Consider the following 27,848-nt stretch of genomic DNA (forward strand, 5'->3'; position numbering starts at 1 on the left):
GAAAGGATCACAGAAACTGTAGTCACTATGCAAGTTATCCATAAAACATACACATCCTTAGACCGAAGTTACTCTACTGGGTTGAAGAATGTCTTGAGACATTGTTTTCCAATGACTCAATGCCTTGAGACACATATTTTTGCAATTTTGATTTATATTAGAGAAAGTAAGAACCATTGCTTAAGAAAAGCTGTAAAAGTTAATATAATCACTATTTAATTTACGGTAACAAAAGTAGCCATCATCTGGAAACCTGATGACACTCTTGCCTACTTCACTGCACCCCTGCTGCAGTTTCTTTCACCAAAGCTCCTGGAGACAATGACGTTGGAACCTTCTGTTTCTTTCAGCCCATCTGTTTAAGGATGACAGGTTACCCAACCTCTCTACTTTGCCCTTTTCACCAAATGAGGAGGAAGATAACACTAGGACTTTTAAAACGCAAATGCAATTCTCAAATCCAGTCCCACAGCCAAGATGACAGCCAAGGCCCGATAACAACAGCTAGAATGGATGCCTCTCTCCTGTCTGGCAACAGGAACAAACTGGGAACAAACAGGAGGCACTTTCTCTGTGGGAAGCGGTAAGCAAACAAAGAAGCAATAACATCAAAAGAATAGGCAGATAAACAGGTTGCCACAAGTCTAAGCTGGTAAGTGAACTTTGTCATGTAAGGGCAAACACACGGCGTACTGCGGTAAGCACGCTGCTGTCTTTCATTTACCCATATGGACAATTCACCCTGGATGCTACTTCTCAGCAACTCACTCATCTGCTCAGAGCACCAAAGACTCACCCAGGCTCTGTCACACACAATCACAACATACTTTGATTGCTGAGCAGCTTCTATCAGCCTCTTTGTACTCCTAAATCCATCATTCACACAGAAAAACAGATTTTCCTTGATATTCACCACCAAATAGAGAAAAGCAAAAAAGTAGTACGCTAAATATCTATATTATATCTATATTTAATGACAAATTGTGAACATGATTTCTTTCACATTGACAGCAACCCTTTAGGTATGCGCTTTTCAAATGCATAGTTTAGTCATTAGACAGCAAATAGGAGAAGAAGCTGGTGGCAGAAGTTGGAAGTGGAAGTTGACAGTAGGATAATACTGATACAGCCTAAATCATTGTAAGAGCAAACCACACACTTTAGTAAGTAACAACAGACAAAAAATGACCTTTGGGATTTGAGTCTAATGGCAAATAAATACAAAAAGTGACAAAGAAGGAATGGTGTCTAAGGGCACAAAGGTAGATTACAACACAGGTTTAACACCTTAGGCAACCACAGCTACTATAGGAGTAGGCAGAAATAGTCAGGCACTGGGTAGGAAATAAAAATAGAACTTCTGGAGATGCAGTTAAGTCAGCGAAAAAGAGTCCTTTTCTTTAAATGCGTTTCTGTCTGTGCAATAAAACCACACCTTAGCATGAATAATTTCATTTCTTCTGACTCAACAGTACGATAGTCTGATTGTTAAGGAACTGAACTCAGAGAATGTTCCAAGGGGAATATTTCCTTTTCCTGTTCAAGACTTGCTTTAAAGAAGTTATTTGAGATTGTTTGTTTAACTTTTCCAAAATGATGGGCTATTATCTTTATTAAAAATTATTATTTTATTAAAAATTAAAAATAAAAATTGAAAATCAGGACACATCCTTTTATTTTGTTTTTATTCAACTCTTCCTCAGTGTTTTTGAAATCTGCACCTTCCTACATGTACTATTCTCAAAAAGGATACGTGGAATTTTTAGCTATGTAATGCCCTAAAGCTAATGGAAAGCACAACAATTTCTTTCCAATTTTCTACTTGGGCAGTAACTGTAAAAACAGATGCCTCTACATGGAAACAGGCTGTTCCTGCCTTTCAATCTTGCAAATATTTAAGCCTACACACTTTTTTGATCAAAAAGGTCTACCACTAAAGAATATTACATACAAATTAACAGACAGATTAGAAAATTTGAGAGAGATTTTAAACCTCAAGATAACATGAAAGTAAGTATTCTGTTAAATATAGTATCAAAATTCTTACTGTTACATGAGGTTTTCATGGGGTGTTGAAGCACCATCATTACCAAAATTAGGAGTAAGTTCAGAACTTGATTTTGAAGTAATTTAAAAGTAAAGAAGAATCAGGAGTGGAAATCAACGTAAGCATAAACACTTTCTTCCTCTGAAACAATGCAGATTTTTTTTAAAAAGGGGAAAGACGCTCATTTATAGGAAACCAAATTTTCCTCCTTTAAGTACCAGTATTCCTGCTATTTCAGACACATAGAGATATGTATTATACATATATTTCGAAATGGAAGGCAATGTAGGAAGGAATGACTGTGTGTAGCATTTGAGAATGTCCTGACCCTCTGACTTGTGCATTCTCACTCTGGCCAAAGCTGCAGAACCTGCCAAATGTTGGTATCTCAAGAAAAGGACTCAGAGAACAGAATTTCAAAAATACAAGCTACACAATCCAAAGGTAGAACTGGTTCTCTAAAATGTCTAAAATAACAGAAATATCAATAAAAGATTATTTTAATTCACCTGAATTAAAATTACAGGAAAACAGTCTGACGTTTGCTTTCAGTAGTTTATAACATGTGCATACTTATTTTCTCTTTTTAATTCGTAGCCTGATTCAAATCTAAAATGGAGTTACATGATTAGTAATACACATGTAGCAGCTATGATTAGATGAAGCAAGACTCATTATTTTCTCCTAAGTTCTTACTGTGAGATGAATATGCACAGTTATTTTTATTCTGAAACTTCAGACTGAAGCTGAGGATTTCACTGCTCTGTTCCATAGGCTGATCTACTCTGAATTTCAAAGTTGTATCCAAAACAACTATTTTAGATGTCAAGGCGTATAGATGTATACACTTGAAGGAAACTAATGCAAATTCTAGTCTTCTGCAGACAGAATGAGGACAAGCAATCTAACACGATACTCTCTGTTACAAGTCAGAAAAACTGGCAGAGACATATTTGTTCTGTCCTTAAGCTGATAGGAAATGAAGGAAAAAACAACATATTAAAGGAGCTGCTACATCTGAATGAATAACCTCCAGTCTACCCCCAAACAGTTGGTATTTTTGTCTTTGGAAGCAGCACAACTAAATCCTGAGAAACTGTACTAAAATTCACCTTTCATACATATTTTTCTCCTTACAATCTGAGAAAAAATGTTTTCAATAATCATTGAGTGTTTGCTTCAACAGCCTCAAGCTCCCACTTTGCTCACTCCACGTCATTTAAAAGCTATCTCCATAACACAGCTTTAAAAACAAACTTCACCATTATCACCTACATGAAATCAGATTTAAAGACGTGGTTTCTGGTTCCCTTCTTCTGTACCACACCAATCCCTCTTTTAACGCCTGTAGTATGGCACTTTTTCTTTGGCTAAACCAGGTCCAAGGCAACACCTTGGATGTACTGCAGACACACATCAAAGCATCTTCATTCTAAAATAATAACTCAACTAGATTCTGCACTCATCTACTCACTAAAAATCAGAGGCCTTACAATGTCGATAGACAAAATCCTCAATCTAAACCCCCACTATTTCCCTTAAGCTCCCAGCCCCCTGACACACTGAAGTGAAACAAAGGAATGCAGAAGGTCTTTATTTGCAATTAACGTGCACTGTGTGCTTAATCCTTGTAAGCTTAACCAAATTCAGATAAAGTTTTCAGAAGTGCTGAAGTTATTTAATAGCTTACATGTTAGCCATTTATTTCAGGAGGGTCACAGATACTGATGGCTGACCAAGATCTGGCTGATTCAAAGTCCTTTGAAGTCAATGGGAACCCGTCCTTCCACTTCAGTAAGTTTCGGATCAGACTAAGTGCTGACTCTCCAGGTTCCAGATGTTAAATTGCATTAAGGTGTATCTACAGAGTGATTACGCATTTTAAAATCTACTCAGACACAAAATGAAATTCCTTCTTGACTGTTTTTACAAGCTGCTTTACAAGAGGGAGAGGTGTTTCCCAAACATCCGAAGGTGGAAAGAAAAACTCCTTATTTGTAGAAAGCAGCTGAAGTGAGAGGGAAAGACAAGCCCAGAAACTTCCAATAACAACAGCCTGAGAACAGCATGAACACGGGATGGGCTTTACTGAGGTGCTCAGGAGCCACAGGTGGGGAATATCAATGCAAGAAGAGATCAACACAGCCACAGGGCAGGCTGTCCACCCTGGAGTTCAGTATGAATTCTTAGGACTTCCATTTTTTAGGGTCTAAGATGGAAAATAGAGCACAGTATTACTGGCTGAAAAACAAAAACAGTCATAGAAAAAAAATACTAGCAAGAATCATGAAACTCCCTCTGGTGTGATCCTCAGGATCTCAATTCTCAGTGACTCTCAAAATGCAGTGTCATTCAGTCAATCTTTCAAATCTGAGCAGCTCATCATTTAACCTTCCACTAGTGTCTTAATTACACCAGTTACATGACTTATTATCGAGTACACAATAAGCTGTGTGTCATTCGTTTGACTGCATGAATAACTTTAGATATTTATCAGAGTGTATCTGAGGTGATAACCCTTGCTTGTGTCAGAAAGTATGACAAACCTGGACTAACGTAAACAGTGTTAATTAAAAACAGAAACAAGGAAACGTCTGTCAAGGATATCGTCGTCTTAATCTAAAAAAACAGCTTTCTGTAATGTTTGTATCTATTTAATTGTTCTCAATTTATATTAATTTAAAAAATAAAGAAGATAGACAAGCTACTGTTGATACAAGCACCTTGCACATCAAATACAAAACAAACTAATTTTCACTGATGAAAAATATTTGATTAATTTATTTAGGATCATAAACTAACAGTTTCATAATTGCAAAATTCACATATAATACTTCCTTACAATCAGAAGTCTCCTGTAAATGAATAGATTATACATATGGAATCTTACTCACTACATCTGTCGTTTTTGTTTCAACTCACGTTTGTTCACATCCATGAAAAAAAATACAGCATTTTTCCACTCCTCTAGAACAATATGACTGGCCAACAAGACTTGCTTGTTAGGAACAGAACCACTTCAGAAATTATCTTTTACGCTGCACTTGGTCAAATAAATGACACAGCACAGATACAAATGACATCTGACAAACAATACCCTTGTTACCCATTAGAAAACCAATAATTACGAAGTCAAATTAGAGCCCAGCTGAACTCCCAGAAATAGAAAGGGCAAAGGGACTCTCATCACCTTTTCCTTATTAATAAAACAATATTCCACATGAAAGTAATCTTCTGAGGTGAGGCCCTTTTATATATTTACAGATCACAGCAAATTAATTACAGAAAACTGCAAGCAGAAATGTATTCACAAAGCTGTACTTCTTATCAGAGGCTTGTAATATAGGCAAAGAGGCTCCTCCCAAAATGAGTAAGAGCATATCTACATTCAGCTCCTGATCTATATCAACTGCAAGAACTTTTGCATACGGAGGAAATGCATGGAAATTAGCCTGTCCTAACTGAATTTATATTTGGAATGTATTTCCTTTTATGCCTCCTCCTCATAATCCCTTTACCTTTAAAAAGTAATGAAGAATGGAAATAAAAACAACCTAAAAAGAAACATCACAAAATCTTTAAATAAAAAATAAAACAAAAGTTGAGAATCGTATAGATGTATTTAACTATACCACTGGTACAGAAAATAAGGAATCAAACTCTCTAGATTTCCCAAAAGAGTTAACTCTGGCAGTCCTATTCCATATCACATACTTACCTTTCTCCTGGACTCAGCTTTCCTTAGTCTATCACAGCAAGTTTATGTATTTTCAAATGTACACACACATTCTCCCCCACAGAGATACAAGCGATATCAAACAGCAAAAGAATCAATAAAGACATTGTATTTTATATCTCCCTAGATTAGATAGATTGTACTAATGAATAGCTTCATGTTAATTATCAAAGGCTCTGTTCTCTCACCAGCCAAGTGAAAAAACACAGTGTGACTCTGGTTAAACTGGCTGACATTTAAGCCAACAAAATGAATGAGCTGACTGGCAAAGCCTCTTGTATTTGCTGTTACATCCATAAACTGAAAATCCCTCTTCCTCTTGGAGAGAAAAGCAAAATCCAGAATGCTACATGAATGTAACATATTTATTACCAATGAGCCATGGAACTTTCCATCTCAAAAGATGTAAGGAAAACTGGAAAACAAGATGTCTGCAATTTTACTGGATTTTGATTAATATGCATAAAATTGTCTTAACATGGCTTCAGAAGACAAGTATCCTTAACAACTGTGCACAGAAAGCTTGCTGTCCCCTAATATAGAGATTGATTTAGTAACTGATTTACAGTGGAGCACTCATCTCTTCCAGGACCACCTTCTTCAGTCTTGCAATGTGCCAGTCTCAGGAAGAAAACTGAGCAGAAATCCTCTACCAGGCTCAAGAATTTTACTCCTAAGATTGTGAAAGAACTGTACTCTTTTGAGGGCCCGAACAATGTCATCTGTAGAAGGCCTGGACTTCCAAATGCCAAAGGGTTTCCTTTATTGCCAGGATTCAGGTACAAAATTGAGGAGTCTCACACAAGCAGGAGCTTTCCTTCACCACCATAGTTGTCCATTTACCTTCATCTGTCATTTAAGCACCTGACCTCTCATGACCAGGCCTCAACATATGGCTTGTGTTGTACACACACACAAAACCGCATATTTACAACCCAAGACTTACAAAGATAAAGAACTTTCAACTTATTTTGATATTATAGAATCAAGCATGCAGAAACACTCACTGTAGTGATATAAATGAAGATAAAAACTGAAGAAAACACTGATACGGCTGAACAAGTAACTGTAGCACAAATCTCCAACCAAATTTAAAAAGTTTTGCCCTTTTGCTCTTAAACAAGAAATAAATTACTCTGGAAAAGCTTTCAGGAAATCTTATTAAGGTCCACCTGGGCATTTACCGTTAAGGAAGCTGAGACTGAGCTCTGTATGGTGTAAACGCACACAAACAAAAGAAAATATGCACCCAGAAAGACTTTAAACTTGTAACAACGAAGAAAAACAAAAGTATCTTGTAATTACTGTATGAATTCATTACTATACAAGGAATATCAATAAGTCAGGAATCAATTTAAAGCAATCCTGGATGCACTCCCCTCACACTGCCACACAGATGCAGAAGGTAACTCAAGTAAACAAACAAACAAATAAATAAATAGAAGAGAGAAACAAAGCTGTTTCACAGTAATTTATGGATTTGTTTTGTTGTTTTGCTTTTCTTTTTAAATGAATGCACAGCATAAAAACATAGGCAGGAATTTCAATTAGTTTAAAAGAGACAAAATAGGCAGCACATTCTACAGTACTGTCAACATCACAATATCTTCCCTGCTAAGAATAGCAGGTTACATTTAATGTCTGATCCACTGATGCATTACAATGCGACGGAAAGCAAGATACCAAGAAAACACTGGTGTTAACAGAACTGACTGTTTGGAGTCTTATTTAAAGCAGAAGTATTATGTGTTTTTCTAGAGATTTCTGACAACAACAAATTGTGGGAAAATTACTACTTCTGAAGCAGTAAAGTGATGGAATACCTTGTCTAAAATAAAGTCAGTCACTCCTGACAGAAACAATGACTAAAATGGTTTCTCATAGTCGAGTATGTGTAAAACCTCCATAAATGTATTTTAAAGACAAGTCCAAAGAGCGAGTAAATAGTACATTGCCAGAATGAGGTTTATTTCTCAACTACGGCCCTAAAATGCATTTCAATTAATGCATTTTGTGTAAATAAATTTATAAATTGTTTTGATTCAATAATTTTAGAAACTCATAGGTTATTGCCTTCTCTTCCCTTCTCCAGTCCTGTAATTGATACAGCTCATGAGATTCCTCACTAACAGAAAAGCTCTGAACAAGTCAGTTACAAATTTTTCTGCCGTATTAATTTTTACATAGCAGTCAAGATGTCCCAGCATGGGACTGATTTGTTCTGTTACAACATTCAGACAAACGCTGCTACATCTGTCTGAAAACGTTCACGCTGCCATTTAAGGGTCAACTGGATACGCACAGGGACTCTGAGTGCTTGCTCTCATTACAGCACCCAGTGCCAAAGACACTGAACACATAAGACACTGTGCCTAATGCAAATGATGATCTAGCTGACAACCTGGGAAAGAAAGAAGAGTTCTGGCATATGTTTGTGGAACGGATTCACAAACAGTTATGCTGGCAACAGCAGGGTGGTGGTAATATGCAGTGCAAGGCAAGAATGTGCTTAAGCCATCTCAATACTTTCTTGGAGGTAGAGCACTGATCACTGATGTGCATCAAATGCAATGTCATGCTGTCCACACCATGGGTATTGTGGTATTACAGTTGAGTACTAGAAAAACAGCCTGAAAAACTCTAGTTTTACCTTTAGCTAATTTAGCTGAGTTAAACAGAAAATGAGAGATAACATAAATGTGATTAGTGAATAAAATAAAGGACAACAGCAATGCTGTTAATTAAAGATGACGTGGGAGGATAAGAACAAATGCATATGAAATGAAAAACAAGTACTCAGCACATGCACATTCACTCTCCAATAGTTCAGGCTGTTCCTCCCATGTAATAACCACATGCAGGTTTGTCCCTTTCAGTCTCTGTGCTTCTCCTACAGTGACATCCCACTCCCTCATTAAACCATTCTACTGCACCTCACAACCGGTACTTCCCAGGGTAGTTTCCAGAAGCAGATAAAAGAACAGCACCTCTTCATTTGAGCATATAAACTAAGGCAACTGCCATGGATCAAGTTGCCACAGCTGTCACCACTAATGTAAAGACAAGAATCCTACATGGAGTCTAACAGATCCCATCCAGACAAGGATTCCCAAATTCTGGATGTGAGCAGAGCTACAACTCTGTAATTTGGGTGAATCTGGCAAGCCAGCTGGAGAAGCTTCCCCTGCTCCAGGCAGAACAAACAGCAGAGCAGAGGACACTGCTCACACTTCTGGTCACCCTCTCCACACAGGTCACTCTCAGCCTGATGGTATCAAGTCCTCCAGGCCTGCAGCAAAGCCAGGACTAAAGAACATGTCCCCTGGCACTGACAAGAGGTCAGACAGGCTGAGGGAAGTGGAGACATGGCAACAACCAGTTACATGGAAACATACTAATCTGTAAGCACATGACAGGTCAATAAGGCAGTATTAGGGTATGGAGAAACTGGGAGAGAAGTAACTATTAACATAAACAAATAGTAGTAAACCAGACATAAGTAATTAGCAAACAAAAATGGAGTCTCAATTACTCTCCAGAAAATGTTTTGAACAGAACTTAAACAGGTAAAGTCTACAAAAACAGGCACACACACTGGTGACTGGAATCTCTCTAGGATCCTTTAAGCCTGAGCAAACATAACCAGGTATTTTATTATGAAAAGAAAGCAGTAAAAAGGATCCTCCAGTCTGTACCGAGCACTGCTAATGAATGCATCAGTGTGCTGGGCAGACCCATTTGCTTTCCTCTGTTTGCCTGGCAGGAGGAGGAAGTGCAATTTTATATTTGTCTTCAAAACAATTTCACCTGAATCACTAATGAGATCTCTCTGCTGTTAGAACGTGGTGATGAGGTGGCCTCATCCTGCCACAGCCTAGCACAAGGCAAGCAGCTCCCCTGGCAAACTGATTCACATTCTCCATCTCCATCACCTAGCTGAGGTTGAGATTGCTGCTTGCTGCCAGTGACGTGGGTAGTGCTGTCAAGCTGCAAGATTTGTCTCACAAAGAAAAAATCTTTTGTGAAAAGGTAAATCTGAACTGCTGCCTATAAAGAGAGAGACTCAGCATTCCCTAGAGAGTATTACTTCAGTGACATTTAATGTCAGAGTCTAATACAGATCTACCTTGAAAGCAACTTTCTCTCTTAGAGAAGTACCAAAGCTGTTTTGCTGTAAAACTCCAGGGCAGAAAATAAAGGAGCCCTAACCATTATTATAATGTTACCAAATGACACAGGCCTCAGTACAGTCCAGCTTGAGGACATGTAGCATCTCTGTTCTACTACAACAAAAGAGCAGTCCAAGCTCCTCTAACTCCTTCTCCCTTTCTCCAGATGTTCTTGAAGCAACCTGGCATCCACACTACTATTTTCTGTCTGCAGTCTATGCCAGGAGATGCACGTAGTATGAAATGTGTTTTACCAGCCAAGAATGCACCTGTTGGAGAGCAACCGGAAGAACCTCTTCCACTGCAATTCACTTTGTTTTAATGTCTAGGATCGATAGTCATTAATTAAATACTCCCAGAAGTTTCTAAAGAGCAACACAATTTTCATTTTTAGTGCTTGTACTTCTGCAGTTTCATTTTTCTTGAAAAGCAGTCTACATTTCTGTTTTAATAAATGGGAACCCAAGAGAGTGTCTTCAAGAGGAATCTTTGTATATGCTTCATTGGTAATTAATAAAAGTACAAAACAATCAATCAAATTATGACACCGTTTCTGTTTCTGATCCACGTCTATCCATAACAGAGGACTAAAGGAACACTTTTTGAATACCCAAAGTGGTATTTACATAAGATAACTTGATGCAATCTGGAGATTCCTTGGCTCTTCTAGATGACCTTCAATGCCTCAGCAACTCTTTTACCATAAAGGTATGGTGCCCAGAGATTGTAAGATTCCTTGTGAGAGAAAGACTTTGGGTGACAGGCATATATCATGCACACGTCTTGCATGACAACTGATCCTGTCAGAGGGTTTTTTAAATTCTTCTTCTGTTACTACAATCAAGAACTCCTTGTTTTGGAGCTTCTACAGAATCAGTTTATCTCCTTTTCTCTGCTGCCCTCTGAGCACTAGTGAGACAATTTCAAGACTTCTAAGGAAGTACTTACAGATACTTCTACAATAACTTTTGTTAATTCTTGAGGCTGTCTCAATAACTGCACTTTCCACCTTTACAAATGAATTTTTATTTGAGGGTAGAGGCTCCAATAAAAAACTGATGAAGAGCTCAGGATATCGGCTGAATTATGCGAACCTAAAAGCGAGCAATAAAATCAACCGCAGAACTATAAAGATGTCATAATATAATAATAATAAGACAAATGTTTACAGAATTATTTCATAAATTAAGAGAACTGTGTTCTTCACAACCCAGCTGATAATGGAAGCAGTGTCAAAAACGTATTTATTGAATATGAAGGAAGAAGGCCAACAGCAATTTTTATCTGATTATAAAGGACTTCTTAATTCATAAACACTAGTCATTACTGTTGATGGCAGCAAACACAGTGCGAAGTGCCCTCTGACATTTCAGAAGTGCATTCACTTTCGTCTTACACAAAAAAAATATAAAGCATACTCAAGTATTGAAGACAAAGGTGGATTCCAAAAATCGAGACGGAATTGGCTAAATTAGATGTTGTTAAATAATGACTTAATCAATTCCTACTTCCAGAGAAATAACAAACCTAAATACATACTACTGTGGTGTACTGTTACTGAAATCAAACAAAGATAAAGGAACGCTGATAACTCAGAGAAATCTTGATACAGAAATCTATGGAAGTGGCAAGCAACCAAATGAGCATACAAAAACCATATAGGCTACAAAGACCAAAACACAACACTAACCCTAATTCAAAGATTAGAGGCTAACAGCTCTAACTTGTTCTTCACTGCCCACATATAATTTATGTAAAAGCTACTTCAATTGCCCATTCTGCTTATTGCTATTCAATTAAAGCCTATGAGCTACTGAAGAGAAACGCATTTTTATCATCATGCAGCCCTAGAGGAAAAAATATATCAGTTATTTTCACTGCTAACATCTGACCAGTATTACTCTCTACAGAAGAAAAAAAGCAAGAAAAAAAAAATCAGAAGCAGTACAGAAAAGCTTGCCTTTGTTAGGGAAGTCACTCCAGAATATACAGGTTTTGAAAAATAAGTTGCAAGAGAAGAATTTTTATGGCTAAAAATAAATTGATGTTTCCATTATAAAGCAACTAAAACCACTGGAGAACAACGCGTCAGCACTGAACTGCAATTGGCAATGAATGTAAGACATACAACCTACAAAAAGTCAAGAGAGGAGAAAACAGCAGATTCACGAAGTTAAAGAAACAAAAGAGAGAAAGGACTACAGTAAGCTACACGTAACAAGTTTCTCACCCATAAAAACAGAAGGATATGACAGAGACTTGTCTGCATCTTAAGCCTGCACTGGTTCTTAGGCTGTTCAATTACTAGATCAAAGCCCCATACACTCACATGATACAGAGCACCAGAACTCTCGGGCTGCACTGTACACATCTGTTCCAAATGCTTTGTAACGGCCATTCTGTTCCAAACCCACACAAAACAGAGAATCATCTGTCCCTACCACAGCCACCCCAAAGATGAAAAGCAACAGGATGATGCGTTCTGATCAAGACAACACAAGTGCTGTTCTTTGCTGATGCTTGTTTTAGATCAAGCTGCCACTGATGGGTGATCCCACAGTGAGCATTAAGAATAAATCTATTACCAGAGGTGGAGCTGCAATCCAAAGTATGGGCAGCTTGTGTAAGACTGGTCCTACAGAGCTCTGGATGACAACAAGACAATTTTACTACTGGCATCAAAGAAACAAAATGTTTCAAGAAGGCCAATTACAGGTTTATAGCCTGACTTTTTAATCTGCTTAAAGAAATCTTTTACTCCATTATCTGATTTTGTAAATGCTTGATGCTTTTTTATTTTTTAAATCTCCTACCATTGACCTAGTTTATTTTTCCACTGAAGACATCAGAAGTCCAACGAATCCCAGGAGCACCATTATGCCAACATAACACACCTCAGAGACCTAAAGGCTTGTTTGAAATATTGTGTGAATGGAAGTTTTATGAAATTTGCAGATATTCAAGTAGATTAATAGTAAAATAAGAGATTTTCCAAACCTGTATATTGCTGTTTTCACAATTTTAAAGTAAAGAAACATTTAATGATGGAGCCTACTATTTCACAGGACTATCCTGAAACCATGGTTTTGTCTTGTCTTAGCAAAAAATGATGCATTCAATCAAGATACCACTCTCTTCACCATTCAGTGTGACGATCATGATTTTTTACTTAACTGCCAATATCAGCCACGAATTGTTAAAATGTGTAGCTTCAAGAGGTTGTTCCTTCAGAAGTACCTGAGAGGAACTTACAGACAGGAGGGAGACAGACTTTGGTCTGGTCTGGTAGCAACAGGACAAGGGGGAACTGCTTTAATCTAAACAAGGGGAGAGAGAGTAGGTGTTAGGCAGAAATTCTTTACTCACCAGGTGGTAAGGCACTGAGATATGTTGCCCAGAGAAGCTGTGGGTGCCCCATCCCTGGAGGCACTCAAGGCCAGGTTGGATGGGGCCCTGGGCAGCCTCAGCTGGTGGATGGCAGTACTGCCCACAGCAGAGACCTTGGAGCTGGATAATCATTAAGGTCCTTTCCAACTCAAGTCATTCTGAGATTCCATAATAAGTGATTCTTAAGAAGGACAACATAAGAGTAATGAATAAAACAAAATGTGGGCTAATTTGCCACTGTGAAATCTTACTTTCATATATATATGAGAAAGTTTGAAGAATTATTATAACTTTTGCTTTATCACAAAACATGCTAGAGATTTTCAACATCCAATTAGACAAGACTCATATGCATATGTCAGTCTTGATTTTTTGAAGACAATGACAGACCAGACCTCTACGGCTTCAAAAATCTCCAGTTTCCTTTACCGTGTGTAGGAAGCCTTATGTCATTGCAGAGTTACTATCTGGAAATCATTTTAGCAAAGGACTGTTACTTATTGAGACAACTGAAACTGGTCTCATTCTTCAGTGACACAAATTGACCACGAGAGTTTTGGTTCTCTGTTCACTTACCCAACCCTCAAACACAGAGGAAGCAGGAGTATGATACAAACAGAATTCAAGCCATGGGAAACTGAAGAATAAAATCTAAGAACAATTTATCAAAAGTCATCCAAACCCAAACAGAAATCTTGTTTTATACAGAAATAAGGTAATCTTCAAAGCAGTTGAATATTCATCTTCACTCATCCTCTGCAGGCAAACAGATAACAATCCCATTACTTTTCAGGAATAGCCAAAGACATGCCATGATCTGCATGAGGAAGCTAGCACAGAAAGACAGCTCTTAAACAGAATGAGAAACACAAACTCCTTTCTTGCATAGTCTAGCTAAAATTTTCAATATGTTGTAAAAAAATGTACTCCACTGTTCTATTTATTAAATCAGATATACTGGAAAGCAAAAGTAAATCACTTTAGGCCATGTCAGCTTCACCGACCCAAACTACTTTTTTTTATAATGTATTCTATTGTTATAAAGAGTCTGCAAGAAAAAAAAACTGTGAACTACTCTCGTCTACATTTTTTAAACTCCATTTCCTTGCACAAGAAATTAAGGTAGACCTCTCAGCTATGAAGATCACTAGACAGCCATTACATGACTTCACCACGTGCATTCAGCCCCTTATACTAGATGGGCAATTTAAAATTCATGCAACTGAAACTATTCAAGTAAAAATACTGAAGTGTGCTATTATTTCTAATTATCTTGTTCTCTACATATGAGCTTCTTCAATTTCAAATAACTTCAACAAAATAAAAAGAAATATTGAGAGAAATATGTGACTCAGACAATTTGACAGGAAAATTTGATATTTTACATAATTCAGAGTTGTCACGATGCATATTTGTACCTTGTTCTGCAGCAATTACAATTAAAATTTCAAATACTATAAATTACTAACCTGCAACAACTTTTTAAAATCCTTCAAGTAAGGGAAATACACTTAACAGCTTTACACAGTCCTTAAGTCTATGAATTACTGATAGAACAGATTTCTTGAGAGCTAAAGAAATTCTTATTCCTATGAAAAGGCTATAAAGTACAGCTGAGAGCTTTAATATGATCAGTGACTTTTCTGTCCATTTTTTCAGACCTTTTTTCAGAACAGTTAAGCATCAAAATCAAAGTGCTATAACATGTACATGTAGTAAATTGTTCTGTATTGTGTAAACCAATAACATCAAAACTATTTTTGTCCTGATTATTTCAGGGCAGTTTACAGTGCTTTAAGTTCAACTAAAGTCCCAACATCAAATCATAATACATTAACTTAGGTATAGGATCTGTTTTTTTCCATCTTCTTCCCCTGCTACCTCATCTATAATTATTTTATCTTGTATAACTGAATAATCAAACACTAAAGCCATACTTAGAAGTTCTCATTTTGCTATTCTAACAATGGAAGCACATAAAATCACTTTCCAGTTGCTTCTGCTCTGATCCAGATTCCATTCAAGCAAGCTTTCAGAACCTTGATGATGTCTTGAAGGTAGGGAGACTTTGTGCACTGTGTTTCTCTCACTCACTTCCTTTTTTTTGAAGCTGCCCTATTACAGCGTTCAGAAAGGAAAACCATAAAGCTCCTGCAAACCACATGCAAGTTGAGCTTGACCTTCTGAAGTAAAAACAATGACAACAAAAAACCCTAAACCTTTCGAGCAAAGTAAGAAACAACACTGACAATGGATTTAAATCACTCAAATGTTCACGGTCTCTACAGAATCAAAAGCTCCACATTTAAGACCACGTTAGTTTTTTACTGCATGTGTTTATAAGATGGTATGAGAATGCCTATATAAAATCCATACCACTAACTAGCAGTTTTAAAATATGTGAGCGTACTTCAATATGCATTTCTGTTCTTCAGTTTACTCTGCCTTGTGTGTGCCAGCTGATCTGCAACTGCCCAAAATATGTGAAATACCAGTTTTCCAGCTCTGCTCAGGATCAGATTTCTGCGTGTAAAAAATCCAAACACGTACAGACAGCCAAGCAGGTAAAGCCAAATGAAGACCTGACATCTAAAGAACTAAACGGTATTTAGTGACTGAGGATTCAATTGAAAGCATTGGGAATGATCTACTACATGGCAAAAATCTTGATAAATACTTCTAAACTGATCTTTTTTTCTTCCTCTAGTCTTTATTTTTAAAATTTCCACTCTTAAGATAGGCTATGTTTGCACAAATATCAGCTACAATTTCTCTTAAAAATGAAAACACCTAATCCCAACATTGCATGTTTACAACAAGGAATTGTAAAAAAAAAAAACCAACCCAACTCAAACCAAAACAAACAAACAAACAAAAAAAAACCAAAACAACTGAACCTACAGATCTACGTTTAACACCGAGAGATGCTAAGTGAACTAAATAGGAAACATTATCCTTTTCAGGATATACAGACAATACATAAAACCCCATATTATTCTTCTGAAGTCCCTAAACATGGAACAAGTAAGTTGTCTTAAGGAACAGCTGAAGATACAAATGTGGATCCAAGCAAAGATGCACATAATAAAAGTCCTTTGAAAAATACAGATTGACTGGAAAAACTTTAACTCTGTCATTTGAACATTAATAACATCTGAATTACTGAATTGATTTCTTTATCAGTCACAATTCCCATGAATCAATACGTATCTACTGTACAAACTGGAGAATCAAATGAAATGTATTAGCATTAAACCTGAACCTGAAAATTTTTAGAAGTCATCTCATTGCAAATAAATAATATTCCTATTCTGCACACTTGAACAGTGCTCTTTCTGATGAGTATTACTTGTCTTTTCCATCCAAATATTAGCACCTGACTAATGATATAGAAGTGAATTCATGCTAACTGTCCATGTACTTGTAGAACCTGGTATCTATGAAATACACAAAGTAATCTAATTATTAAAGAAAAAAAGGCAAAAGTGAATTACTGAGAACCAATGACTTGATTTTCCAGATGCTGAAAAAAGGAAGGCATGGTCTAAAGGCAAGAATTTACAAGCAATTTTCTAGTTCAACAGAATTAAGTGTCAGTAATGCCACATAACCTGTTTTATAACGTAAGTCTCACTGATGATTCAAACAGATTGTGACCACTTAAGCTCATATATTCACCTGAATATACAAGGAAGTTACAAGCTGTCTACTCCCACAAGAAAAAAACATTACACACAACGGAGGAAAAGGAATATTATGAGGATCATCAAATATTATTTCTCATAAATCATAGTTATTCTTTATTTTAATATGACAGTGGAATATATTCATAATAGTTCTGAACAACCATGACAACAGGTGACTACATCCAGTAAAACCCGTGGCTTCAAAATAAGCCATTGCTTTACAAAGTCTCAACCACAACACGCCAGTGACGTACTCAAACTTGACCACCATACAAGTTAGTTTTATTCTGTGTATGTTACAGTATTCTACAGTTAAAGCAGCAAATTGACAGGGTGGGGGAATAAATATTCACTGATAACTCACAAATGCAGGCTGAGGAACAGATTAAGTGTTGAAAAAACAAAAACATTTACCACAGGCACAATTAAAATGAAACAGAATGTGAAAGTGCAAGGGAAATGCTTTCAATCTGCAGGGAATAGAAAAAAATCAAGTAACAGAGGGGAAAGACTGGAAGACTTCACAGAAAGATTTATAACATTCTTCACAGCTAATTTCAAGGAACTGCTGCTGTGGGTAGCAGCATGCAAACCAATACTTAACAGCTACCATCGTATTTTCACTGCTGTGACTGCAGTGCAGACAGAATCTGAGATGATGAAAAAGACGCATGAGTCATCACAGCAGAGTTTTGACAAACTTTCCTCTCCTGTTTTTGTTTGAAGTGTCATTGCCTATACTGTCCCAGTGCCAAAGCACAAACATACACAAGCTTTCACCGCTTAAGTTCTTCCTAAAGTTCAGAAGTGCCTTCCCCTCTTGCTGTGAGGCAATCAGGTATCAGGTGCAACTGCTTCTGAACTGCAGAAAGCTTTCCACTTAGAAAAGCCTTAATCAAATACAGAATGATGATTCATGTTAGCAAGCCCAGCCTACGTAGAAATATTCTCTGACTGGTAACACTGGAGCTACTTGGACCCCCAAAGACACCGCTGTAATGAAAATGATTGTTTGGGGGTGTTTTTTTTCTTTTTTTTTCTTTTTTTCCTCCATTTAATATCTATTGAAAGAATTGCTCTCTTGCAGAATTAAAGATTAGCCTGGCCTATTTCTTCTCATATTTCTTTTAAATTTAGCCTCTATCACTATCTAATTTTCATGCTTTTTTTCTTGGGTGTAGGAGGCAATCCTACCCCCCTGCTGACAAGAGAGTAGGAGGTAGCAATTACTAATGAGCTAGCAAGACAAGTTTTTCATTATAAAGCAACAATTTAAGAGAATCTGTAACAAGAGAAGCACCAGCACTTTCCCTTGGTTGCAGTAAGGAAGGAAATGCATTCCGGACTCCCAAGAGATCTAACTGCGTTCCCAGAATGATGCTCCTGTTGTCACATATCTCACACCCTGTAAATCTGGATGAGGATATACGAATGCTTGTACTTGTATTCAGAACATGTTTTCCAGACTAATACCAATTAGTTCCTTCCCTTCTGTTTCCTATCAGTTGAATGAAAACATTGGGAAAGATCCAAATAGTGACATTTTGACAGCAAAAATGCAAAGGCATTCAAACGTTACCAAGGCAAATCTGAAATAAATGAAGCATGAAGGCACCTTTTTTTCCCAGTACCTAATTTCCTCATGATATGCTTCCATCAACTCTAATAACCTCCATAAGAAAAATCTCTCTTACACTTCCCCCATGCAACATCAATTCTGTATAAATAGATCGAGTGCCACCCTGAGAACCAGCCTACACCTGGAATAAGCTTGAGAGCTCTAAGAAGTGTTAGTGACTAGACAAAAATACACACTGAATACATGAAGACAACTATAGACAGCTTGCATACCTCCTCACTTGCTAGGACTTCAGCTAGATCCACATAAAGAGGACTTGCATCAATGCATTTATACTGCACTTGGAAAAGTGATGTCTGAAGAGCACCTGCTCCCCTCAGTGGGGCTCAGAGCAGATTAAAGGCGTTCCCAGACTTAACTTCCTGAGCTGAAGTAGCTAAGTATGCAGCCCTCTGACAACCTGCTAGAAAAAGATCTAAATGTTGAACCTGAAAGATTGGAAAATTAGCACAAAATTTACTACTTAGCCTTACTACTTATCATTAGAAGAAAAATGCCAAGTTCACAGGCTGAACATTAGACACATTACACACAGTGTCATCCCCAGGGCATCCTGACAGGAAATGGTTCTTTTTCTTCATACACATCTTCCACAACACTGGATTGCTCAGTGACTATTCACAATGAAGATCTTAGTATTCCCTTAAAAAACCTTCTATCCTCAGGGTTAATAAAATTAACACTGATCTGTTGTTCAAACACTTTTCACTACTAAATTTTACAGTAAACATTATAGTTTTGATTCACAGAGAAACAAATATTGTGATGAACAATTTCAAAGTCTATTCTCGCTACACACAGTTTATGCACGGTACAAAAATCTATTATAATAAAGTTACATAAACCACATATCCTGTTTCCTTCCAGACTCTGTTTGTTCTTGTTTACCATTTGACATTAGAGTATAGAAGTAAAGCAGAAGAAACATTTAGTAGACTAAAGGTTTCAATATAAAGCAAATTAACCTTTCAAAAGGCAAATATATATATATCACAGTATGACAATACAAAATATAGCAGATCAAATTAAACACTTTTTGGCAGAAAAAAGCTTTCAGAGACAAAAATCAGTCTGGAATCTGAAGACTGCCTAATCAAACTACATAGTCACTGGATCCCAAAGCTGGTAGTATACACAGAAGCCAAGCCAACTTTGAAAGAGAAATCTGATCATTTCTGAACACTTCAAATATACTCCACATTTTGTATCTTCTTCAAAATGTACATTTATATTTTCAATGTAACACAAAGCAAACAAAAATAAATAAATAAACAGACAACAAACAAACAAATAAAGAGAAATAACTTGAGGACAGATAGTGGCTTTCATACTAGCAAGAAGTCTGGCTGAACTTCCTATTTCTCATGCACAGCAAAATCGATACATCCAGTTTTAACCACTATGCTAAACATCCCATACCAGGATGTTCACAACAAAGTAAAAACTAAGAATCAAAGTCTCTCCAGTACTATTAAAACAAACAGAAGGCATCATTCCATCTACAATACAACAGACTATTCCTATAAATCCATTCCTACTGTAATTTACCAACAAAAACTCATATTGAATGTATTTGCCCAAGAAGCTCAAGAAGCAAGTTTTGCTGTATCATACAGGATTGGTATTTTGAGTTTCACATCTTACTATGATACTTAAGAAATCATTCAGAATGCTTTAATCACATTTTGTTCTGACACTTAGTAAGATACACTGTGGGGTTATGATGGGTAAGTGCATAATAAAAGCTTCTTATTCATTAGGCTTGTAATGAATCAATTCCAATGTCTTACCACTGTTATTATCTCTACTAAGTATCCTCTGTCCATATTACTCTACTTACTCACCAAGATTACTGAAAGACTTAGCCATCTTCCATTCATTATGTTAGCAGCACTGGCACACTCTGGTTTATCAGTGAGGATAAATCAGAACCACACAATTCTTTGGAACATACACATTTGATGAACAACAAACAGTTCAACACATTAACGTTTGGATCCATGAGCACAAACAGCAGACATCTTCAGATTAAATAACTGAGGTAAGAAAGAGAAGTCCTGTGACTCAGCACACAGTCTGCAGTTCCAGCATAGGTCAGCTCCTCCAGTGAAAGGAGAAGGGAAGCATCTGGTGACAGCAGGACATGGTTAGTGCCATCCTACTGCAGTCTCACAATCACTGCACCACACAGAAAACGTAGCATGGGGATAAGGCTCAAGAAAGTGAAGTCAGTGCCACACATGGACACCTCCAGTTTACTTTTTCAAAAATCTACCCTTGTGTCCAAACTCTGGTACAGCGCAGGATGGAAAAAATAATAATTACTCAAGTTTGTCCAGCTTCAGAACAGCCTGGCACTGCACACTTATAAACTGATCCATACTTTCTCCAAAAACATTTATCTGTGCCAGCAGAGCTGGCTTACAATCAAGTTTCCCCATGGATCTCCAGAGGATTTCGCCACGTACAAATCTTCTATTCAAGAGGCCTTTCTAACACAGCAAAGGCAAGCTATTGTTTGTGTTTCATGTCATGACTTTATGAAATAAAAATAAGCATCACAACAACACAAATGTACTAGCTTTCATTCAGACATTTGGATTTAATTAAAGAAATGTCTTAGCATAAAAGGAGCTCATTCATACTGGTACATAAATGACACAGGAAAATTATCTTATTTTTTTCAGAGAGCATTATATCATTTTGGTCTTCAAAGAACACTGCAAAAACACTAGGATTATGTCTGATTTTTAGCAGTTTACATATAATGTTTGCCAGCATCTTAAACATACAACATTTACAATTTTTTTGCTGAGAAGATTTTTAGTGTTAACCTTTAATATGTAACACTAACAGCATTTTTTTTTATTTTTATATACACCATAAATTCTGCAACATTTTTCTTGGGCATGGCCTCCCAACTGTCTTGCTAAATATTCATCAATGGCAAGCTACCAATTACATACACATAAGCATAGCTTTTGGAGGCTACTGTAAATAGGTATTCACCTCAAAGCATTTTTACTCTCAAACTATAGTCTGCTGTAGACACAGCACTCCCTGGCACAGCTACCATGCAAGGGGCCGGCTCGCAGCCTCGGGCCTGCCCAGCTGCCACAGTGCAACAGCTGCCACCAGCCAGTCAGTGACCTTGTGTAACAGGGCCTCTGCATTTACTTTCAGATCCAGTGATAGTCCTAATCTAGCTGCACAAAAAAAACCCCAAAACCAAACACCTTAAAGATGCAGCTATTTCATTCAAGTGGCCTGAATTTCAGAAGCTAATCACATTACGCTGCACTGCTGTGATAGAAGAGAATGTCCCAGCCACAGAGCAGGGCAGGTTAATTTCAGCACATCAGTTCATACAAAGGAAGTTCTCTTCCCCCTTTAAACTCAACTGCCTTTGAATAATTACAAACTGTCAAAATGCAACCCTCGCTTTTAACCCTACTAAATTATTAATACTGCTGTTTCAAGACAAGATGTTTAAATTTCAGAGGCTGTTTCACTAGCAAAAAATGAACAGTATTTTCACGTGATTCAGAATTTATAATAAACTTCAGCTCAACAAAGACATGAATATTCTTTATTCATGCAGTGGATTATTCCTTTAAAAAGCACTCTGTGTACACCCCATATAGAATGTAAACAGGTACATATTGCTGATGACAGCACTTAGGTCTTAAGAGAATTCATTTACCCTCTCAAGTGCTGCTAGAAGAGTCTGTGTAATGAGCAGTGAAAACACTGAATAAAGTATTTATGATTTACATAGTATAAATCATATTCTGATATACCAGACATGCATTTATAACATGCCCAATGCACATTAACTAACCATGAAGCACACAACAAAAGGAAGTGTAGAAACTGTGTACAGAGCATGGCCTTGCACGTGTGAAGAAAATGTGGTTACCTTTCTCTACATCTCATGCGCTACATACAAATTCCACTCAGTCATAAAATTGCAATTCTAATCTCCTTTGCTCAATATGTGACTGAGTCTCTTCAGAAAAGCCTGAAACTTCCCTCACATCACATCAAGTAAGAAAGGTTTGATATACAACACATACAGGGTTTTCAGTTGTCCAAAAGACAAACTAAAATCTAAAAATAGGCCACAATTATTAAAGTTACTTCAAGATCTCTTAAAAGAGAAAGGCCTGCAGTATAGAAATGCTACCAATGCTTATTAGAATCCTAAGTACCTTCTGCTTTCCACAGGGTCGTAACACCCTTCTGTCCATCAGCTGCCTTTCTGTTTTCCATGAATTAACATTTTAAATAGATCATACTTCCTATTCTTTATTTAATTGCTTTAAAAAACAAATTGTTTTTTAAAACCCTAGTATAACAGATACATGGTCTCCAAACAGTGTCCCAAAATTGCACTGATTTAGACAAGTCTACAAGGCAATTTTCCTTTTTTTTTTTTTTTCCAAATAATACCTTGACCTTCTAGGAATTTACTTATAGTAGAAGTACACCTAATCAGTTTTACATTTAACCAAAAATACAGCGTTTTCAGGAGAAGACTCCAGCATCCATGAATACTTACAAAAAGCATATATATGCCATTTGCAACTCCTGTTATACATCTATGGAAAAAAAAATAATCTGTATTAACTGTTAAAACACAAAAATGTATAAATGTTGCATTGTTGCATACAGAAATGTCAATATATTTTAAATTAATTAAAAAAATGAACTAGTAATATTACAGATCAGAAGCTACAACACTCAATCTCTATTACAACAATACACATTCTTACAGCCATTCTCTAATTTTATTCAATAAGCATTAGAAAATTATCTGAATAAATAAATTTCTGAAGTACATGGGTAGGTAAGAATTTCCAAGGCAGAAAATAACAATAAAACCCCGGGTTGGGAATTAGGCTGACTTTGCTACTTAATGACCTTGGATGTTTGAAGCGATACCAACATGCCACCTGAAGAGCAAGGCAAACTAAAATCATTCTATGAACTTTAGAAGTCTAAAATTTAAGGTCAAATATAAATTATTTCTAGCAGCATCCGAATTACTTAATAATAATAATAGTAATTTAGAAAGAAAGCATGCAAAAAAAAAGCCTGTGAAGATTTATGCATACAAATATACCCAAGATAAACACCGCATACCTTTTGCAATGTTGGGATGTTCCCTACAGGTGGCTTTTTAAACAGTACTTCCTTCAGTGCTGATGGGCAGAAATGAAGTGAAACTATACTGGAAATTAAAGATAATAGTTGCTTCCTGTGTACAGGAAGTTTAAACCTTATTCATGGCATTGCCTGTATTCAACACATATATTCAAAGATTCAAATGTAAAGAAAATAAAAGTAGTTGTAGAGGTAGAGAAGTAGCAAGAGGCAATATATGGCCCTGAAATTCTGTGAACAGCAATCCATTCATTCAACACTAAGACAAAAGCAAACAGTGTTCAGAGATTCTCATCAAAGAAGAACTGCTTCAGAACCAGGTAGGGCAACAAAGCAATGTCACCATAACACAGTCTGCCAGGGCATCCCAAACACCTCTTAGCTTCAGTTCAATCTCCTTTATCGTAACACTTTTGACCCTTCAGCAAGTAATCACCTCTAGGTTGTCTACAACACCACTATATTCAATCTTCAGTGTTTCAAGACTGGAAATTGAAAGAGATGAGTGTATCCCCACAACCTGTTAAAAGTTGAAGGCATTTCACTACCCACAGCACACGTAACAAACATGAACAATGCCTTATGCAGCCTCTCAGGACAAATCCGTATACACTGCGTGTCAGTGGATAAATACAACTTTGAGTTTTTACACCAAAATACTGCTGACAGCACATAAAGCAAAGCCCTAAGACAACATTTAGACTCTCCAGCTTAAAACAAACCAAAAGTGCCAGATCCCCATTGTCCCACAAGAACAGACTTCAATAAATCTCCAGTCCAACATGCAGCTTGCCAAAATGACACACCCATGCTCACTCACTCACTTGTGAAATCTGTATTCACTGCCCTTCCTATCCAGCAAAACTGCTGCTAACCCCAAGGTTTGGCTCAGAAATTGGGTGCAACCCTTCTCAGTCACAGAGACGGGGAGGGAAGAACACTACTGAAAAAAAGGCTCAACTCTCTGCTCTGACATAGAGCACAGCTTCCCTTTAGTTCATACTGTGCAGCAAAAAGCTTGCTGAGCTGTAAGACTCACAAAAACTAAATCTGGCAGGAATGAAATTACTGTCCAGCAGAAAAAGTGAGTCTTGCGCACACTGCGGAAGACACACTGTCAGGAGTCAGAAAGAAGAAAGCCACCAGAAACATCTACCATTTTTTTAAAAGAAAATGGAACACAACTTTCAGAAGTCTCTTGCAGTCACAAAGAAATTATTTATAAATTAGAACAAACAATCTAGCAACTATCATAAATAAGTGAAAATTACATCGTCTCATCTGCTTTCAATCTCTATTAAATCCCTGAATACAAGGGAAAAGATATCTGTCACTGGGATCCGCCAACAGTTAAATGCATTACCTTTGGGGTGTGGCTCTTCTCATAAAAGTGACAATATAGAAAAGGAATTTCCTCCGTCAACAATTTTGCTTCCTGTGCTTTATCAGAGCGTTTTGCTGCTTTCGTTTTTGGTGAGATTTTTTTTTTGAAGCCTTCTGAAGTGACCAAGACTTGTTTATGCAGTCTGGTACACCCAATGCAGATAAAGGAGGGTACTTCCCACTGCAAGGTTACGTATGTATTAGCTCTGTCTGATGCGCAGCTGGAAAAGGCACTAGTACAATCACCTAGACTGCGACGTAAAGCAGTAATGTGGGTTAAGCAGTTCAGGACAGATCCACTTACCTAGGTATAAAAATACTGGCAGCAAGACATCAGCTAGCCCCAGACACGAGAAAAGCTATTGCAAAGAGCTGGCCCGACAGTATTTATTTTATAGCTGCACCACCTCTACACTTCTCATCCACTTGTTTCTTAGAAAAGTCAAAATGTTTACCAACAAATCTCTATCACAAGATTTTTTCTGTAGGGGTACTGCTTTTCTTAGCAGCTGTCTGCAGCAGACCTGCTAAGTCTGATTTACAAAATGCCCTGACGCGCACACCTTGAGGATTAGCATCTTAAAGGAGCACACAGTTAAGAACACAAAACTCAACATACATAATCTTTCCCTACCTACTTCTTCAGCTACTGATGCACTGCTTCCTGTGAAAACTGGCTGATCTTAACAGCATCTACTAAAATAACATCTTCAACAGGTTATTTATGACACACTTGAAAAACAAAAAAAGATGAACAAAAATATATTTTGCAAATAATGAAACTCAAGAAAATCTCAATATAACAGTAGAATAGAAAAAAATAGAGATATCATATCTTTCAAGCAAAACTGGGAAAGAACCTTTGGAATGAGCTGCAATTTCAGTTGCCACGAGCAACTACGGCAATCCTATCATGGAAAGATGCAAACTGACAACTGACTACGCATTGTAGTGACATTAAAAGTTTGCAATGAGCATCAAAAGCAAGTTTAGTATATGTTCCGATCTTGAGTAGGCTTGTTTTATCTTGGACTGCGCATATCCTAAAAAACAGTTTCTGATAACATGTAAAAGATAATTTGCATTTTTTCCTGCCACCTTCATTTCAGAAATTACCATAAAATGAAAACAGATTTTTCAGGTATCTATCTCAATATTAATATATAGTATCACTATCACTACTGCTCATGCTGCTGGAATTTTCATCTGTTCTAAGCATCTGCAAGCAGAAGCAAAGAATGAAGAAAAATATCTGTGTTTGCTTGCTTGCTTACCTATTAAAGACCCAACAGTATGAATAGCAAGGCAAAGGGGGAAGAAGCACATTATTTATCTCTAGGCACTTTACAGACAGTTTCATATCAATTGTGGAGTCAACTAACAGCTTTCCAGCACTAGTAAGAAAATGCTTTGCTCCCCCAGCCACCCTCTCTTCTTCACCATCAGCCAGATAAGTCTTCCCTCTTCCTCCAACTCCTTTCTGGCCCACACATTAAGTGGAAATCTACACAGTCAAGAACTTCTTAAGCAAATGCTTAATTCAGCTCAAGCTGGCACATTGTAATACCATAAAAAGGACTGCGATGGGCTCCCTCTGTAGTAAATGTAGAAAGAGAGGCACTTCTGTATTAAGATCTTAGTGCTGTCCTCTGACAGTGTTATTCTATTAATTATAGATACAAGGAGTAGAAAACAAATGAACAAACACCAGCACTCAAATCAGCCAATTTGGTATAAATCATATTTTAGATAAGATTATTTGATGTAATAGATTCCAAGTTTTATCAACTTATTCTAGAAATAGATGATTAAAGAGCATGCAAGTGTTTTGCTGAGACAGTCGGAGGTAAATTACCACTGCCCAACCATTCATCCCCAAAATAACTTAACAATGACAAGCAATGTGCAACTTAAATCCTTCAACTAATGCCTACCTCTTCCACTAACAGAAACAATCCTAAATCGCAGGAAAACAAAACTCCTATTAGGTGATAATACCAAAACAAAATCCCATTTTAACAGAAACAGGTTCAGAATACTTTATCATGACTGTACGTTTTAAACACAAAGCAAGAACATTCTGAATTGCAACAGCAAAGATTACTATGAAAGCATATTAAGTCCATAACTTCAGAACTCATAACCTACTTGGCACTGTTCCTAAAAGAGGAAAAATGCAAAATTTAAGAAAAAAATATAGCTACGGAATCAATTTATTCCTATACACGGTTATGTTGTTTTTTCCTGATCTGTCCAGGAAAAATGGAGTATGCTTAATACCAAAATGACTTCCTCTCTCTAAATACATTTTAGAAGCTATTTTTTGGCTTATGGATCAAACATTTTGCTTTTGAGAATTATATCCAGATGAATCAGAAAGAAGCCACAATACAACATTTAGGTTAACTGCATTCCCTGATAAACAACCCGGTATTACAGGCAGCCGGTTTAAAAATACTGTGACTTGTGCAAATGGGAACACTGTAAGCTGTTTATCTTGTTTAATCCTGAAGGTAAATAGCGTAAGATTTAAAATATTTTGCTTTGCCATAACCTACTGAATCATACTGACAAAGGTAATAAAAAACTATGGAGAATCTTAAAGTTTTGGAATTGCCTCTGAAAATGCTTTGAG

General features: G+C 36.9%; 1 protein-coding gene across 2 annotated transcripts in view; it reads right to left on the minus strand.

The window, feature by feature from the left end:
* Positions 1–27,848, minus strand: part of CDK17 (cyclin dependent kinase 17) — an 85,830-nt gene that overhangs the window by 50,436 nt on the left and 7,546 nt on the right. The window lies entirely within an intron of this gene.

The sequence above is a fragment of the Cyrtonyx montezumae genome, unplaced genomic scaffold (genome assembly GCF_038088225.1).
Source record: "Cyrtonyx montezumae isolate F1298 unplaced genomic scaffold, pur_monq_1.0 scaffold_3, whole genome shotgun sequence".
In the NCBI taxonomy this organism is placed as follows: Eukaryota; Metazoa; Chordata; class Aves; order Galliformes; family Odontophoridae; genus Cyrtonyx; species Cyrtonyx montezumae.